This window comes from Spermophilus citellus (genome assembly GCF_964194105.1).
Source record: "Spermophilus citellus genome assembly, chromosome: 5".
NCBI classification, from domain to species: domain Eukaryota; kingdom Metazoa; phylum Chordata; class Mammalia; order Rodentia; family Sciuridae; genus Spermophilus; species Spermophilus citellus.
Window position 1 is genome coordinate 137,185,105 of NC_138186.1, and position 17,105 is coordinate 137,202,209.

Genomic DNA, 17,105 nt, shown 5'->3' on the forward strand with positions numbered 1-17,105 from the left:
CATCCTCATATCGAATAAAATCGACTTCAAGACTAAGTTAATCAAAAGGGATAAAGAAGGACATTATATACTGTTAAAAGGAACCATTCACCAACAAGACATAACAATTATCAATATTTATGCACCAAATAATGGTGCTGCGACATTCATAAAACAAATTCTCCTCAAGTTCGAGAATCAAATAGAGCACAACACAATAATTATGGGTGACTTCAACACACCTCTCTCACCATTGGACAGATCCTCCAAACAAAAGTTGAATAAAGAAATTATAGAACTCAATATCACAATCAATAACCTAGACTTAACTGACATATATAGAATATATCAACCATCATCAAGTGGATATACTTTTTTCTCAGCAACACATGGATCCTTCTCAAAAATAGACCATATATTATGCCATAGGGCAACCCTCAGTAAATATAAAGGGGTGGAGATAATACCTTGCATTTTATCTGATCATAATGGAATGAAACTGGAAATCAATGATAAAAGAAGGAAGGAAAAATCCTACATCACATGGAAAATGAACAATATGTTACTGAATGATCAATAGGTTACAGAAGGGGCTGGGGAGGTGGCTCAAGCGGTAGCGCGCTCGCCTGGCATGCGTGCGGCCCGGGTTCGATCCTCAGCACCACATACCAACAAGGATGTTGTGTCCGCCGAGAACTGAAAAAAAAAAAAATGTTGAAAATTCTCTCTCTCTCTCTCTCTCTCTCTCTCCTCTCTCACTCTCTCTTTAAAAAAAAAAAATAGGTTACAGAAGACATAAAGGAGGAAACCAAAAAATTCTTAGAGATAAATGAAAATACAGACACAACATATAGGAATCTATGGGACACAATGAAAGCAGTTTTAAGAGGAAAATTCATCGCCTGGTGGTCATTCCTTAAAAAAAGAAAAAACCAACAAATAAATGAGCTCACACTTCATCTCAAAGCCCTAGAAAAGGAAGAGCAAAACAACAGCAAATGTAGCAGAAGGCAAGAAATAATTAAAATCAGAGCGGAAATCAATGAAATTGAAACAAAAGAAACTATTGAAAAAATTAACAAAACTAAAAGTTGGTTCTTCGAAAAAATAAATAAGATCGACAGACCCTTAGCCATGCTAACGAAGAGAAGAAGAGAGAGAACTCAAATTACTAACATACGGGATGAAAAAGGCAGTATCACAACAGATGCTACAGAAATACAGAAGACAATTAGAAATTATTTTGAAAACCTATATTCCAATAAAATAGAAGATAGTGAAGACATCTATAAATTTCTTAAGTCATATGATTTGCCCAGACTGAGTCAGGAGGATGCTACATTTTTTTTTATCCATTCATCTATTGAAGGGCATCTAGGTTGATAAATGGGCCAAGGACCTGAAGACACACTTCTCAGAAGATAATGTACAATCAATCAACAAATATATGAAAAGATGTTCATCATCACTAGCAATTAGAGAAATGCAAATCAAAACCACTCTAAGATTTCATTTCACTCCAGTCAGAATGGCAGCTATTATGCATACAAACAACAATAAGTGTTGGCAAGGATGTGGGGAAAAAGGCACACTCATACATTGCTGGTGGGACTGCAAATTGGTGTAGCCAATATGGAAAACAGTATGGAGATTCCTGGGAAAATTGGGAATGGAACCACCATTTGACCCAGCTATCTCCCAGTCCTTTTTATACTTTATTTGGAATCAGGATCTTGCTAAGTTGCTTAGGGCCTCACTAAGTTGGTAAGGCGGGCTTTGAATTTATCATCCTCCTGCTTCAGCCTCCAGAGCTGAGATTACCAGTGTTTGCCACTGTGCCACCGTCACTCCACCCCCTCCACCCCTTCCCCCCCCCTTTTTTTTTTTAGTAGTCACCATTTATTAAGACTGTATTCTATGCACAATGTGAAGTGCTTGGCAAATGTAGTCATTAATCTCAGCTTTTAAAAATTCTGCAAGAGAGGTATTACTAAAATAATAAAAATTAAAATATTTAAGCAATTTATCCAAAGTCATACAGTGAATCAGAGAGGTAAAGATTCTACCTTGGTCTGATTGCAGATTCTGTGTTTTTTTTTTTTAATTTTTAAATATTTTTTATTTTTATATGACAGCAGAATGCATTACAATTCTTATTATAATTCTTATTTTGAAATAGGATCTCACTAAATTGCTTAGGGCTTGGCTAATTTGCTGAGGCTGGCCTTGAACTTGTGATCCTCCTGCCTTATCCTATGAGTTACTGGGATTGCAGGCCTGTGTCATTGCCCCAGGCTCTGAAAATTTTAATTTAAAAATCTTGAGTGGGGCACAGTCGTCCACACCTATAATCCCAGCCTCTTGAGAGGCTGAGGCAGGAAGATTGAAAATTCAAGGCCATTCTAGGCAATTTAGTGAGACCTTGACTTAAAAAAGGGGGGGAAGGGGGGCTGAGGGTGTAACTCCATAAGAAAGCATCCCTGGGTTCAATCCTTACTACCAAAAAATTAAAAACAAATTAAATAAAAAATAAAAATCTCAATTATTCTAGCAACTACTTTAAGCAGTACTATCCTCACATTATCTGTTTTACTGTTTTTTATAAAATTTCTAGCAATACAAATACACATAGTATTTCCAGTGTAGATATACTATGGTTCAATATAGAGTAGAATGCTATTTTCTCTTCTGTTTTTTTTTTTTTTTCTCCCTTCTCCAATGACTTTGTGCTATTTGCCTTACAGGCCATCAATAGCACCTTGGACCTAAGAGTAAGAATGAATTCTCCAAGAAGCAAAGGTTGGATCACGTGAGAAATTTAGCAGTCAATAAAGCCATATCATATACATAATGTAGCCTAGACAAAATGTGCTTTAATGGTACTGTTTTTTTTTTCCTTTTTCTTTTTCTTGATTCTTGTGTGTGTGTGTGTGTGTGTGTGTGTGTGTGTGTGTGTGTCATGCTGAGGATTGAGCCCAGGGGTACCCTACCACAGAGCTACATCCCCAGCCCTTTTAATTCTTTATTTTGAGATAGGATTCTTGCTTAGTTCCTGAGGCTGGTCTCAAATTTATAATCCTCCTGCCTCAGCCTCCTGAGTTGCTAGGATTATAGGCATGTGCCACTGTGCTCTGCTTAATGGTACTGTTAAGGTACTATTTTCTATAGTTTGACTAAATTTGTTTTTTTTCTTTTCCTTGGTTTATAAACATTCTCAAGCTAAGAAAATAGACTTTCAGGATGTAGGAAAACTTATCATTTTCTTTTAATTATCAAAAAACTTTTTAAGGCCAGGTGTGGTGATGCATACTTATAATCCCAGCTACTCAGGAGGCTGAGGCAGGAAGATGGCAAGTTTGAGGCCAGTCTGGGCATTTAGCAAGTCCCTATCCCAGAATAAAACTCAGAGGTCAAGCACTAGCCTAGTACAATGAGGCCCTGAATTCAATACTGCAGTAACAACCATAGCCACTTACCCTAAGTCAATTTATAAGGAGCAAGGATAAAGAGAGCAGGACTTTACTAAAAAACAGAACTCCTGAAGGCAGGTCGCCTCTGTTCCCTGCCAATCCTCATTGTTCTACAAGACCAGACCCTCGCTGTCGCCATCTGCAAGACTTCTCTCGCCCTCTCATTTAGCAAGACCTCATGACTCTGCTTTCTCCGCACACTTCACTCTTTTCCCATATGTGACCGTGCCTGAGTGGTGTGTCTTCTGATAGAAAATGGGGTTCTTGGCGTTAGCCCTGGGTTTTCTCCTGCCACCTGGGACAGTGATTCATGTACATGATGTTTTCTAGAGGTTTGTTGAATGCCTGTGTCTCTCTTAACAGTGTCTTGCCCCTGCTTTCCATATGAAAATGTAATAGAGGGAACAAGGGTACTCAGTGTGAAGGAGAAAGCTAGATAAAACTCTTAAAAATACAGAAAAGTACCAGGTACAGTGGCACACACCTTTCCAGTATAGACACTTGAGAGGCTGAGGCAGGAGGATCCCAAGTTTGAGCTTAGCCTTATCACTTTGTGAAACCCTGTATCATAATAAAAACGGCTGAGGATGTAGCCCAGTGATAAGTGCGCCTGGGTTTAATTTCCAGTAATCCCCGCCTCTCAAAAAAAAAAAAAAATCCCAGAAACGTGCCAGTTGTGGTGGTGCCTATAATCCTAGTGACTTGGGAGGCTGGGGTAGGAGGCTGGCAAGTTGGAGGCCAGCTTTTTAGCAACTTAGCAAGACCCTCAGTGACTTAGTGAGACCCTGTCTCAAAATAAAAAATGAAAAAGAATGGGGATGTGGTTCAGTAGCAAAGCACCCCTGGGTTCAGTCCCCCAATACTGAAAGAAAAAAGAAAAAACAGAAAAATTTCAGCAAGGATAAGAAGACTTACAAGAAGATAAAGATCATTCCAAGAATATTATGACTTAACTGTGGTTCAAGTCTTGACATGAACACTTAGAAGTTGATAATCTTGGGTGGATGATTTAGCTTCTCTAAATGTTAGCATATTCATCTGTAAGGGGGGGTTGAAAATTGTAGCTACATGCATTAGGAAGAATTATAAGGCTGTTCCCAATATTCCCCAATGAGTGTGTACCCTCTGTGTAATCCCTTCTCTCTGTGGGAGAGATCTATTGCAGTTTTACTCTGTGACAAAGGTGAAGGGATTTTACAGATGTGATGAAGGTTCCTAATCATTTGACTTTGAATTTATAAAAGGGTGATTAGTGTGAGTGGGCCTGACCTAATCAGGCAAGCTCTCTAAAGCAGGTCGCAGGCTTCCCTGAAGGGAGTCATTTCAAGGGAGAGAGATTATCCTGCTGGAGTTTGAGAAACAAAGTGGTATGTTTTGAGACACCTGTGGATAGGATTACATGGCAAGAGCTGCAGGATCCTTTAGGTCCAGAGAGCAGGAAGCCCCCATGTGATAGTCCACCATTGGAAATGGAGTTTCACAACAACTCTGTAGCTTGAAACAAGACTCCAAATCTCCCCCGACCCCTACCCGAACATTCTTTTCTCTTTTTGCAGTCCTAGGGATTGAACCCAGGGCTAGGCAAGCACTCTACCACTGAGTCACATCCCCAATCCTGAGTCACTGTGATGACAGGTGTGTTTCATCATGCCCAACAAGGACTCCAAACCTCAAAGGAGACCTTGTCTGCACCTTGACGGACACTGTGTGTGATACTAAGCAGAGCTTCTACAGAGCTGAGCTCTGGTCTGAGCCCTGACAATGGAGGCTGTGAGAAAGAAAATTGTGTGCTGCTTTGGGCAGATATCTGTTATATAGCAGAACATAACAATGCACTATCTATTTTCCCTATCAGGAAAATTTATAATTAATAAGCATTTATTCTAGCTAATGTTATTGAAAGAAGCAGAATTTACTGGAACAAAATTTGTTATGTCATAAAATTGAAGGAAAACTTCAATGATTGGTACTTGAGGATCCTAGGAATAAGGGCAACATTGAGGTTGTCATTCAGAAAGTTCAGTGTGTGCTCTCGGAAATAATTCACCTACACCATTCTTGCCACTTTCTCCATGAATCAAATTCTCTCGACAGAGTCTAGTTGGCCTTATTGTCATCCTTGTCAGGAAGCTTGAGAATGGAGGGGCCCTGCAATCCCACAGAGGGAGAAAGGGAGTTCCCGAAAGGGAAAGTGTGATTCTATCATTGAGAGGAGAGGAAAGAGATTTGGGGTGGGCACACACAAACAAAATCACCCTGCTGGCTCCTAGAGCTAATTCAGAAAAGACATGAAGCCAGGTGCAGTGGCACACACCTGTAATCCCTCAACTTGGGAGGCTGAAGCAGGAGGACTGAAAGTTTGAAGCCAGCAATATAAGATCCTGTCTCAAAATTTAAAAAATAATGAAAAAGGATTAGGGATGTAGCTCAGTGATTAATCCCCCTCCCCCCCCCCACTTCCCACCTGAGTTCAATTCCCAGTATATTAAAAAACAAAAGAAAATACATGAGATAGTAAATGCAAAAAATAAAAAGCAGTTTTTGGCACATGGTAATCACTCAGCAAATTTTAGATAGCAAAATAGAAACCTCTGGTTCTGAAGATAAAGAGACAAATTCCATCCTGATGAGGGCAAAACTTCCCTAACACTCAGGAAGACAGGCTTAAGTGCCTGTTGCTACCTAGATGACTTATAATTAAGAAGTTATCAGAGGTTAGGAAGTTATAGATTTCCCAATGCTATCCACACCACTGTTTGTTGCTATGTACTCAAGCCAACCAACCATGAGATAGACTCTTCCAGATTCCAGTGGACCAGGGTGGAAGCCCCCTGTGAGTGGCTATTCCTCTTCATCCAGGACTCTTAATGGTGGGTACATAGTTCTCACTGTAAATACACTGGGTGTACTGAGGCCAGGTCGTTCATGTTTGAATCATGGTTTTAAATTTGAAATTTTAGAAAACCCATAATATCTGGCCTACTCACAAGTGGCTTTATCTCTAAAACTGACAATATCTTTCAGTTCCTGGTATTGGATAATGTATTTGTGAGTTTTCCATTTTTTTTGCTTTCTGGTGCTGGGGGATGGAACCAAGGGCCTTGTGCATGCTAGGTAAGCACTCTACCATTGATGTATACCTCAGTCCCTTGCTGTTTTGTTTTTTTTTTTTTTTTTTGGAAGTGAGGTTATTTCCCAGCTGTGTTGCCAGCTGCCATTGGTCGATACATCCATTTTGGGGAAGGCCTATCTGTCAGGTGGTATCATTCCTGGCCTGGAACATCCTTGACGGCTGGGGTTAATGTCCATTCTGTTCTGTTCTACTCCCCGAGGATTTATTGAGCTCCCATTACGTGCAATGAACTGTATTAAGTGCTTTGATAGATTAAAAAATGAATAGATAAGACAAAGCTTCTGACCTTAGGGTATTTTATTATCTTAAAAGAGAGACAAACGTTATGAGAACCAGACACAATACAAAGCAGGATATGACAGGTGCTAAAATAGTTACAAAGACAGAAGCAAGCTTTACATTTCAAATGTGGCTACCTGAACTTTTTTTTGGTTAAGGTAAAATTTGTGCCCTTCCTGATTGTATGTCCCTCTAGGAATAGGAAACATTCTACTCATTTTTTTATTCCCAGTGCGTAGAACAGTCCCTGGTCCTTAATATGGACAAGTAAATGTGAGTCTAAAGATTGTTTAAATGTGGTAAAGCAGACACATAAAATGTTGTTTTGACCATTTTTATTTTCCTTTCTTTTTTTGGTACTAGGGATTAAACCCTGGGGCACTCAACCACTGAGCCACATCCCCTATTTTGTATTTTATTTACAGTCAGGGTCTCACTGAGTTGCTTAGGGCCTTGCAAAGTTGCTCAGGCTGACTTTGACCTCATGATCCTCCTGCCTCCCAAGCCAGGAGTCCTGTGTAACCACACCTGGCAGTGTTTTGACCATTCTTTTGTGTGTTTATGTGTGTGTGTGTGTGTGTGTGTGTGTGTGTGTGTGTTGCTAGGGATTAAACCCAGGGCCCTGTGCATGTGAGGCAAGCACTCTACCAACTTAGCTATATCCCCAGGCCTTGATCATTTTAAATGTGTACTTCAGTGTCAAAGAAGTAAATTTGTATTATTGTGCATCAGCCACCTATAAATTTTTTTCCATCTTGCAAAATCATTTTTTATTAAATAATGATTCCTTATTTCTCCCTCCTCCTAGCCACTGAAAACCACCCTTCTATTTTCTGTCTCTATAAAGTTGCCTCTTCTAGGTACCTCACTTAAGTGAAATAGCATAGTATCTGTCCTTTTGCAATTGGCTTATTTCACTTAGCATATTGTCTTAAAGGTTATAGAATGGGCCAGAATTTCCTTCCTTTTTAAGGCTGATTTTTATTGTATGTGACAGTCACACAAGTACATGCATAACATGCACCACCTTTTGTTTACTCTTTTGTATTAGTCAGCTTTTTGTTGCTGTTACAAAATACCTGAGAAAATCAACTCAGAGAAGGAACAATTTGTTCTGGTTCATGATTTCAGAGATTTAGTCCATAGTTGCTTGACTCCATTTCTATGGGCTGTGGTTAGGCAAAAGTCATGTCAGGGAGCATGTGGTCCATCAAAGCTGCTCAGCTCATGGTGATTAGAAGCAGAGGAGAGAGAGGAAGGGTCTGGGGTCAAGATACATCTTTCCAGAGCATGTCCCCAGTGGCCAACTTGCTCCAACTGGGCCCCAGTTTCCACCACCTCCCAGTAGTCCATTAGACTATGAACCCATTAATGAAGTAATCCATTCAGGAGATCAGAATCCCCGTGATCCAAACACTTCCCCTAAGTTCCTTTCTCTGAACATTTCTCTGAATAAGCATTCAACACGTGAGCTTTTGGGGGACTCTCTAGATCAAAACCAGAGCACCATTCATCCATGTATGGACACTTGGGTTGTTGCCATCTTTTGACCATGATAGATACTGCTGATACGAACATGGATATACAAATTATCTGTCTGAGTGAGCTAGAAATGTTGATAGGCCAAGGCAGGAGAGAGCATTTTATATGTAGGAAATTTTTAAAAAGCAAAAACCGATGACAGTGCCCTGGGCTTGCTGTATATGGCTTACTCCTAAGAGTGGCCTGGGGGAAGATAGAAAGGTCAGTCTGTCCTTGAAGGGCACTAACAGCCATACCCAAGAGAAATTTTTTTTTGTCAAATTGGGACAAACCATTTAGGGGTCAGGGTAGGTGAGTAACATTACTGACTTGGTACTCAAGGAGGATAATTGTAGTAGCAAAGATGTAGTTATAAATATGGGGTAATCGTCCTGGCAGGAGACAAAGTAGGGCAATGGCAGAGGAAATAGTAAAAGGAGGGAGGAAGGGAGTAGACATGTCATAGAGGTACAGTCGATGGAATCTGTTGACTAACTGGATGTGGGTGGCAGGAAGGGAAGTAGTTAAATCTGCCTGAGAGCATGGCGACATTATAAACTGAGATGAGAGATGCAGGAGGAAGAAGCAGCAAGCAAAAACGAGAGTTACTATTTATTGGGCTCTTATGTGTTTGGTACCTCACTATATTATCTCATTGAATATTGATAATGACCCAGTAAAATGGGGATTATGGTATATAGGAAGAAACTCAGTTTATGTAGATGAAGCTGTCTAATGTACAGTTCAGTGGTAGAATTGAGATTTACCACCACAATATTCCGTTGTCTTCAAATACATAGAATATCCATATGGATTTGTTTCTCTCTCTGTCTCTCTCTTTGTACTGGGGATTGAACTCAGGGACACTTTATCACCAAGCCACAGCTCTTTTTATTTTTATTTTTTTTTTTTATTTTGAGATAGGGTCTTCCTAAGTTGCTTAGTGCTTTCCTAAATTGCTGAGGCTGTCCTTGAATTTGTGACTCTCCTGCCTCACTCAGCCTCCTGAGTCACTGGGATTATAGGCATATGCCACCAAGCCAAGCAAAACCATATTCAGCTAGATTTATCTCTTAAGAAGCTGGAAATTGCACAAGCCTCAGCGGCTTGGAAAGTTGAGGCAGGAGGATTAAGAGTTCAAAGCCAGCCTCAGCAAAAGCGAGATGTTAAGCAACTCAGTGAGACCCTGTCTCTAAATAAAATACAAAATAGGGCTGGGGATGTGGCTCAGTGGTCAAGTGCCCCTGATTTCAATCCCCAGCATCCCCCACAAAAAAGAGAAGTTGGAAATCCAATTCTTGAGATCCATTTGAATGCTTGCAATGAAAGTGTAGTCCAGTTCTTTACCAAAGGGTGAGTTCAAGGGGTGCTGGAAAAGTACGTGAGTTCACTCAGAAGAAAATGGAATGTCAGAAGGGAAGATCAGAATTCAGTTACAGAAACACACTATATAAGTTCAAGGAACTCTAGCCAATTGGATGGATGGATGGATGGATACATGGATAGATGGACAGATGGATGGACAGACAGATGCAAGGATATTTATTAGGGGACCCACTTGATTATGAAAACTCAGAAGTCCCATAAAGACCATCTCTAAACTGTAGACCCTGGAGTTCTGGGTCACGGCTCGGTTCAAGTTGAAAGGCCTCAATACCAGCCAATGGTGTAACTCTCAGCCAGAGGCCCAAGGCTTGAGAGAGGCTGTGTGTGGGGTCTACGATCTGGAGTACAAAGATTGGAGAGCCTATAGTTCTAATGTCCACAGGCAAAAGAGAAGGGTCGACCATGTTCCAGGAGAGGCAGGAAGTGGCCATTTTGTTCTATCCAGGCCCCCCCACCCCCGTTGATTGGGTGGTACCCACCACGTTGAGAGTGGATCTTCCCCACTCAGTCCTCCCAGACTCTATGTCATTCTCCTCTGGAAACACGCTGACCAACACACTCAGAAGTACTTCTTTACCTGCTCTCTCAGTAATTCTTAATCCAGTCAAAAATTAACTACCAAAAGGTGGGGGGAGGGCTGGCTGAGGGACCAGAGAGCCATCAGAACAGGGAAGTGACAGGAAAGCTGCCTGAGAAGACAGTTTCAAGAAAGGGAGGAGTCGGCACCGTGAAATGCTTCTAGAATCTGAAGTAGGAAGTGGACTGTGGCCACTAGGTTGGGCATTTAGGAAGCCATCAGAGACTTGCCACAGAGCAAAAGACACAGCTCAAGGTCCATGCACTGAGAAGTGATTTAGAAAGTCGGGAAGGGAAGAAAGGGCTTGTGAGCTCTTGGTTCAAGAAAACTGGAAGCAAAGGAAATTATGGTTCAGTATTCAGAGGGATGTGGGATTCAGTAACCGTGATTGTATTTTTCCGTTCTTTTCTTTTTTTTCTTAGAATTTTGACAATCAGAGCATGTTTTGGGGGCTTTGGAGAAAAAGTCAGTGGAGAAAAGCAGACTGAAAATATTGGGAGGCTGAGGAAAATTGATGGAGGACGAGAGAGTAGGATCCAGAACACACTTAAAAGCATAGCCTGGGAGAAGAGGAAAGGATATCCTTTTCCTGAAGATGGAAGAGAAAGAGCTTAGAAGCTAAAGGGAAGAGTTGGAGAAACGTATGTGGAAATGGAGGCCACCTTATAAGGCTATGGTGGCCTCAGGTGGAGGCTGGCCTGGAGATTAGTAAACAGCTAGTTTGAAGAAGAGGGAAAGAAGTAGGCTTAAATGAATAGTTTATCTAGTTTTACTGAGGGTTCCTCTGAGTTAGTATTGTTTGTAGTGAAGACAATCAATAGGGACAATAAGGAAATCCCTGTGTCTCTTTCAGACCAATACATTTTTAGACTTTCCTGAAATTCCACAGAGACACCTGATTGGGTTTGGGTATTTCCCAAACCTTCTTAGCCTATTTATAGATGCTTAAGTTAGATCAATCTTCACTGATTTCATCAGTGCTATGCTGATTTTCACCAGTTTCATTTTTCACTGTCAACAAATTCTAAGGGCACACACACAGAGCACCCCCGCCACCCCCATGTATAGACACTGGGCAAGAACCATTTTTCTTCAAGAGGCTATCATTTAAAGATATTGAGAAATTACTGAGATATGATGAAATGTTTGAATATTGTGTTTCAAAATTTTGTTCTTGAAAGATGTCAAGCCCATTGAGAAACCTCAGTTTATAAACCTTTCTATTGATTCTAGTTTCTGAAATAGTACCAAGTGCAAGGCATAGCTAGTATAATTTAAAGTAACAGATTGTCTTCTTCTCTTACATTGACATTCCATTCGGCATTCTATGTGAACAAAGTAATGTTCCAGAAATTTTTTTTTTATATACAGTTACATTTACTGTATTTATGTGACAAATTCAATTCCAGGTATAGGTATTAGCAATTGGAACCATGCCTCAGTTACCTCCCTTATGAAAGATAATGTAGGAATGTTATAACAAATATTTAGTTAAAAAACTGAAAAGGGCTTTGAAAATGTAAAAGTGTAATATAAATGCTAAATAAAGATAATATATTCTGAACAGCAGGCTTCTTTGAAATAGGGCCTATGAATTCCATTAGCACTCTCTGTTTACATGCTTTTAGGAACTTTTAGGAGGATGTTACCCATGAACATGCTTTGTGACATGATGCTGTGGCCTAATAACCAGCTGGGAAAGGGGCAAGTAAAATAGCAACATAACAGTTCCCATGATAATATTTCTGTAAAGTACTTAATATGTGTTTATTGCACGCTTGCCATCCATATACAGGGAACAAAACTGGCAAAAGTCTGGGAAAGGACCTGAAGAGGCATTTCTCAAAAGAAGATATACAAATGGCCAACAGATACATGAACAAATGCTCAACATCACTTACCACTAGGGAAGAGCAAATTAAAACCACAATGAGATATCACTCACACCTGTCAGTATGGCTATTGTGGAACACAATGGAAGATACCTGTTGGCAAGGATGCGGATTGTATATTGTTGGGGGGAAATCTAAGTGGGTACAGCCATTATGGAAAACAGTATAGAGGTTCTGCAAAAAACTAAAAAGAGAACTACCATATGATCCAGCAATCCCACTTGTGGGTGTGTATCGGAAGGATTTTAAATTAGTATGTTAAAGAGATATCTGCCCTCTCATGTTTTGGTAGCACTATTCACAGTAGACAAGATAGAGAATCAACTTCAATGTCCATTCACCAATGAATGGATAAAGAAAATGGGAGATGTATACACAATGAAATACTATTCCACCTAAAAAAAAAGAGAGAAAAATTATGTCATTTGAGAAAACATGGATGAAATTTGAAGACATTATGCTAAGTAAAATTAGCCACACAGAGAAAGACAAATACCCAAAGGTTCTTTTACATGTGGGAGGAAAACAACAAAAAACAAAAAACAAGTAAGTGAACAAACAAAAAGACAATTTCAAACACCTAGAAGCAGAAAGCAGAATGGTGATTACCAGAGGTTATGTAATAGAGGGAATGGGAATATGTTTGTCAAATATTACAGTATTTCAGTTAGACACAAGGAATACCTAATAAGTATCTGAGGAGATAGATACATTAATCAGCTTGATTAAACCATTCCACATTGTGTGTGTGTGTGTGTGTGTGTGTGTGACAATATTACTTTGTACCCTGTAAATATATGCAATTATAATTTGTCAATTTCCAGTAAAGAATAGTAAAAGCAGGCAAAAATTTCTATTCAGAAACTAACATTTATTGACTAGTAACTAAATGCCCAGGATTATTCTTGCATTCATCCATTAAATCCTTGAAACAGTTCCTTGAACTTGGTATGGTTAATATTCCCATTTTACAGATACAGAAACAGGGAAGAGAGGTTCAGTAACTTGCCCAAGATCGCACAGTGGCAAGAAATGTAGTTGGGATTTGAATCTTGAATTCTGGCTGGCATTTTCCACTAATGAGAAAAAATGACTTGGTACGGAAATGACTAAATTGAACTACACAGTTGATCCTCTATCATTTTGTAAAGCCAAAATGACGGCGTCATACACATTGCTTGGGGTCTTGTTTTTCTATTTAATTTGAAGACTCTTCAATTCTCTATATGTGATAGACAGTTATTGTGGGGGTGCCAGAGAAGACAGAAATTCTGCTCTTCAGGAAGACTTCCTGGTGATCACAGAATGGCCAGGTTTCTTTGGACCAGAATGTCACGTGAGAATGAGAGGTCATGCAGAGTCTGGATTCGGTGCTGGCATCTTCATCTTTTGCTTCTCCTGCCAGCTAATTTCTGCTCTTTCCTATGATTTCTGCTGAAGCACTTTGAAGAATATACCTATGTGCTACCTTTTTCTGTGAGTCACTTAGTATTTGCAATGCCTATCAACTAACTTCATCTCCAGTACCTCCAGTTCATATAGTCAAGTGTGAGAATATGATTGGCTATTCATATGGGCCAGCACTTCCTGCTGATCCTAGGCTACCCCCCTCACTGCTCAATTCTACTCTTGACTTAAATGCCCACTCCTGGACCAATCAGTTGCGGCAGGAGGCCAGGTCACATAGAAAAAAGATTTTAGAACCAGGCTGTAATGGGATCGGGAGCTATTGTCACAGACATGTTTTAAAATCTGGCTTGTCCCCACTAATATTATTTATATATAAAACTTCTGGATTTAGGTTTTTAAATAAGTGTGTTATATAAAATTAAAAATAGCCTTTTAAATTTAAAAGTCAATGTTGTTCCACTCTTGAATATATCTATCTCGACCTTCTTTGTAATACTTACTTCCATCCAGAGGCTTTTTTATATATTTAATTTCCGTAAGATGTTTAGGATGTGGTAGATATTATACTTGTTTCCTTATCTGATAAATAATATATTCCTTTTCTTTACCCTCAGCATTTCAATTACATTTCACTATTACAAGCCTTGTGCTAAGAAAGTATGCAGATATATCACAAGAAAGAACCAGGATTCAAATTAAAGTACTTCTATGAACCTTTAGTGTTATCTAGAACACTAGCAGGAAGAACAAACTCAGCATTTACAAATATCAATGATAAGAATTTTGGCCAAATCAATGTTAACATCATTTTTATACTTGGAAAAACATGGAGTACACAATTATGTAGGATAAAAAAAATCAATAGCTCGACTCATAAGTAAGACAATGCATTAAAAAGAATGATTTCAAGTATTATTCATTTAGAAAATGTCTGTAGAAAGATTCAATTTTACCTTAAGACTTGGGACCAATAATAGCAGACTTTGCAACATGGGGACCTGGGTTAGAAAAGCAGTTTGTGGCTATGAAACAGATCAAAACAAACTAGCCATTAGGGACTAGAATCCCTGACCTCGATCTCATTACTACCAGGCTTAGCCCCACTGAATGAGCTGTTTATTGATAACATTTGGATACCTAGCAGATGAATGAACCTTTACTCCTTACTTAAAATTCCTTTCTTAGTTCTATATTATTCCTACTAAATTGTGACAGTGTTACTAATACATGTGAGGGGGAGAAGGGAGGGCCATGGCATTCCAAGAGACCTCAGAAATCAGTTTCTGTTTTCTCTGTCAAATTAGGGAGATGATTGAAGCCTTAAAATGTGAGGTGACCTGCTAAATGGTTGCCACCAGTAGTGGCAGAAAACTGGATTAGAACATGAACCCCTTCGACTTCACTTCCGAGTGCTTTCAATTTGTGAGGGCCTGGCTCATGGAGGAGATCATCCGTGAATTTGTCAGTACAGGAGTGTACCCTATGTTAGGAACAGGGAGTTTGATTTCTAAATTTAAGTTCAGGCATAGTGGAAGTTATAGGACACCATACAGTGAGAGGTTTTGTTTGTTCTTTATGGTAGTGGGAATTGAACCCAGGTGCCCTTTACCACTGCCCTACATCCCCAGCTCTTGTATATGTCTTATTTTGAGACAGGGTCTCACTAGATTGCAGAGGCTGGCCTTGAACATGTGATTCTCCTACCTCAGTCTCCCGGGCCAAGGGGATTACTGGCATGCACCCCTGCATGGGCTCAGTGTGAGGTTTAAATGGCCTCCATTTATGGGGTGATCAGAAGCCTCAAAAACTCTGAAGAATGAATTGTTTAAAACATTTTCGGTGGAAAATGACCTTAACTTCGGCATAGTTGGGAATGGAGTCATATGCAGGGAGTGGAAGTTTGGGTATGAATAAATAAATACAAAGAAAAATAAATAGTTTGGACAGCCAGGGAATCTGGAGACCTGGGTCTGAAGGATGGATCTGGTATGTAGGTGTGGTAGGGTGAAGCAAAGTAGAATGGGAAGTGAGGAGAGGGGTAGAGACTGATGAGATTAAATGATGCTGGAAAAAATGTATTCATCATGCATGATTAACCAGTGACTGAACAGCAGAAGGTTGAAGGTATGGCAGAGAAGCTTCTAGTATATTACCACTTAGGGAACAGATGGTGAAAATCCTCTAAATAGTACTCATTTATATAAATAATAAAACAATGTTATCTGGATGCTAATGGTGTATTCAGCCTGTCTTGGATGGTGGCACTGAAGATTTCTTGTTAATAAAAAAAAAAAAAAACACAAAAAATCTTGGTAGTAGCCTTTAAAGTCATTATTCTTACAGGGGAGTCCCTTCAAAATATTTATTATCATGAACCACATCTTGGGAACAACTGAGATGAGGTTCTAATAATGACCTCTGAAGGAGAAAGACAATGTATTGTAGAGTGCCTCATGTCATCCTTATTTCTATTAGTGAGCCTCAGTCAGTGCGGCAAGCCTTGCTCTCTACAACCTTGGGCCTTTATCAGGTACTTTATGATTGGAGCATGTACTTGGACACCTTGGAAATAAGGGGGCATCACACACCCTGGATGCATGTCCTTCAAGAATTAGCTGAAACATCATTTCTAAAAAATCTCCTTATTGCCACCCGTGCTCCTTGACTATACTTGTTCCACATACCCCTACTATAACATTTACCACACTAGAAAATAATGCCAAATTTACTACACTGTCTCTCTCTCACCAAACTGAATTCCTTATAGCCAAGGCCTAGTTTTGGTCATCTGTTTACCTCTGGCACATTGTGGAGTGCTTAGCACAAGACAGACCATTCATATACATTTACAGACTGTTGAACCAATATCTCTGAAAATCCATGTACAATAGAAATACCATCCAGAAATAATCTGAATATAAGATGGATTTTTAGAAAGAGGAATCTAAAATTAATTTGAGTTTCTTTTGGGGCAAGGTCTTAGTTTGCCACATAATTCATGGTCTTTTTTTTCTCCCATAGTCTGCCTTTGGCCATGTTGCTGCTTATTATTCAAGGGCTAGAAAGCAAGAAGCTGAAATTGAGACTGGTTAATGAAACTACTTGAGAGCTGCTTTGAAAAGGGCTGGATGTGGTGAGTGATATCAGTAGGGAACAGTGGTTTGAGATTATCCATAGCTCTCACTAACCCAGTCTTTCCCCTTCACAGAATGGAACCAATAGCTGTCCAGTATATGAAGCATATTTTATAAGCTCATTTCCGCATCACAGGTTTTGTACCTTTGTCTAAAGTATACATCAAGCTACATGCCTTGATTTTTGGTTTGGAGAATTCAGTCACTATACCAACAGAAGAAAGAGTTGGGTGGTCTGCTTCTCTAGGGTAATTTCATGGTCCTAAGGAAAGAATTTAACAGTTTATTTTCTGAAGCTGGCTCAAGGAACATTCCTTAGGTGAA